Source organism: Aotus nancymaae, unplaced genomic scaffold (assembly GCF_030222135.1).
Source record: "Aotus nancymaae isolate 86718 unplaced genomic scaffold, 86718_ANA_hifiasm-v0.15.2.pri h1tg000062l, whole genome shotgun sequence".
In the NCBI taxonomy this organism is placed as follows: Eukaryota; Metazoa; Chordata; class Mammalia; order Primates; family Aotidae; genus Aotus; species Aotus nancymaae.
This window is the reverse complement of record NW_026988476.1, coordinates 20,130,893-20,133,765: the sequence shown is the minus strand read 5'-3', so window position 1 is coordinate 20,133,765 and position 2,873 is coordinate 20,130,893.

Genomic DNA, 2,873 nt, shown 5'->3' with positions numbered 1-2,873 from the left:
GATTAAGTGTGATGACAACTACCAATTTAGTGAAGGGTCAGTGGTGTTCTTGTATATTTATTTATTATTTTTTATTTATTTATGTATTTATTTATTTTGAGACAGAATCTCACTCTGTCATCAGGCACCAGGCTGGAGTGCAGTGGCACGATCGTGGCTCACTGCAACCTCTGTCTCCTGGGTTCAAGCAATTCTCCTGCCTCAGCCTCTGGAGTAGCTGGGACCACAGGTGCAAACCACCACGCTCAGCTAATTTTTTTGTATTTTAGTAGAGACGGGGTTTCACCATGTTGGCCAGGATGGCCTTGATCTCTTGCCCTTGTGATACGCCCACCTTGGCCTCCCAAAGTGCTGGGATTACAGGCGTGAGCCACTGCGCCCAGGCTTATTTTTATTTTTTTTTTTAAGACAGAGTCGCACTCTCTCACCCAGGCTGGAGTGCAGTGGTGCGATCTCAGTTCACTGCAACCTCTGCCTCCTGGGTTCAAGCGATTCTCCTGCCTCAGCCTCTCTAGTAGCTGGGATTACAGGTACGTGCCACCACGCCCGGCTAATTTTTTGTATTTTTAGTAGAGATGGGGTTTTATACCATGTTATCCAGGATGGTCTCAATCTCATGACCTCGTGATCTGCCCACCTCAACCTCCCAAAGTGCTGGGATTACAGGCGTGAGCTACTGTGGCCGGCCATTATTTATTTATTTTTAAATTTTATTTTAAATTGAAACCTTCTGAGTATACACTTATTACTTACTTGAAATAATACTAAATAGTAGCATTATGGTAACAGCAAGAATTTAACTACTTCCTGGCAAGTAATAAGTATGTTTCATTTTATTCTACTTTTCTAGAGTTTATAAGTTACTTAGAAGTAAACTCTAAGTCAGGTCCACCAAGATCTCAGGAAATCTTCCTTGGTGTTTCCTGAGTTTGCTAATCTTAAGATGGTCTCTGGGAACATTCTGAGCAATGAGACCAAGCCCCTGTTCCCCAGGCCATCTGTGGCCACCAAGCCAGGGCACTGGGCCTAGAGGGCTACATGTGGGTCGTAATGAGCCATCTGGCTGCCTGGCAGAAGGCATCCACGGGCAGGTGTCTGAGACGCTACTGACATTACCACTGACCTTTGCCAAGAAGTGGGTTTGATTTTTTCCAGAATGGCCCAGCGTGGTGGTGAGAATGCATCTTCCTGGTCCAGGACACTTTCAGGAACTAGGCTAAAAATTCTCACCCTCAAAATTGAATGTTTGCCTGAGCAGTAGAGGGTACACTTTCCCTGGGTTGTTCTGGGATTTCATTCTGACCATTTTCCTCCCTATCTGGAACAAACCAGGTCTCTACGTATCTTGCTTTGCATATGTCCTGATTAATCACAGGGGGCAGTGTCAAGGCTTGGCTTCTGGAGGTTTTCTTTGTGTATTAGGGTTTTTCAGAGAAACAGAACTAGTAGGAGATTGTGTGTGTGTGTGCGTGCGTGCATGCACAGGTAAATAAAAGGAAATTTATTATGAGGAATTGGGTCATGGGGTCATAGAGGTCGGGAAGTCCTATGATCTGCCATTTGCAAGCTGGAGACCCAGGAAAGCTAGTCATATAATACAACCCATGTTGGAAAGCCTGGGAACCAGGAGAGCTGATGGATGAGATCTCAGTGGAGGGCCGGAGTTCAGTGCTGTGACCATGGCTCACCACATATGTCCCAGTTCAAGCAGTGAGGCTGGAAAATGGCCACATTCCTCTTTCCTCTGCCTTTTGTTTTATTCAGGCCCTTAATGGATTGGTTGATGCCCATTCACACTGGGTAAGGCAAGCGACTTTACTGTGTCCACCCATACAAATGCTGATTCCATCTGGAAACATCTTCCCAGACATACCCCAAAACAAGGTGCCACCTGGGCACCCTGTGGCCAGTCAGGTTGACACATAAAATTAACCACCACAACTTTGTTTTAAAATAGAAGTGCAATTTAGGCTAGGCACAGTGTTCACACCTATAATCCCAGCACTCTGGGAGGCTGAGGTGGGTGGATCACCTGAGCTCAAGAGTTCAAGACCAGCCTGGCCAACATGGTGAAAACCTGCCTCTACTAAAAATACAAACATTAGCCAGGTGTGGCTGTTCAGGACTATAGTCCTAGCTACTCAGGAGGCTGAGGCAGGAGGATTGCTTGAACGCGAGAGACAGAGGTTGCAGTGAGCCAAGATCGCACCACTGCACTCCAGCCTGGGTAATAGAGTGAGACTCTGTCTCAAAAAAATAAGTGCAATTTAAATAAAAAGAGAGTTTAAAACACAACAAATATACAGTGTAGCTTTACATGAAGTCCTTTAGCCATTCCTTGCTCCCAAACGAAATGCCATTCCCAAGAGTTTCCTATATAGAAATTCCATTGTCACCACTCATCTGCTATGACATATGTCACAAATAGTTTCCGATATAGTATCAAAGAACACACATGATTTACCTTTGGCCTGGCAGGCACAGTGGCTCATGCCCGTAATCCCGACACTTTGGGAGGCTGAGGAGGGTGGATCATTTGAGCCCAGGGGTTCAAGAGCAGCCTGGGCAACAGAGCAAAACCCCATCTCCACAAAAACTACAAAAATTAACTGGATGTGGTAGCGCATGCCAGTAGTCCCACCTGCTCGGGAGGGTGAGGTAGGAGGATCCCTTGAGCCTGGGAGGTAGAGGCTGTGGTGAGCCATGATCATACTGCTGCATTCCAGCCTGGGCAACAGTGTGAGAACGTGTCTCAAAAAATTATTTACCTTTAAAAAATATAGCTCAAAGTCATTCATGCTACAGGGTACCTCACTGTTACTTGGGTTTAAATTTGTTTCTAGAATGGGAAAGGAGCCAGTGTGAGAACTTGT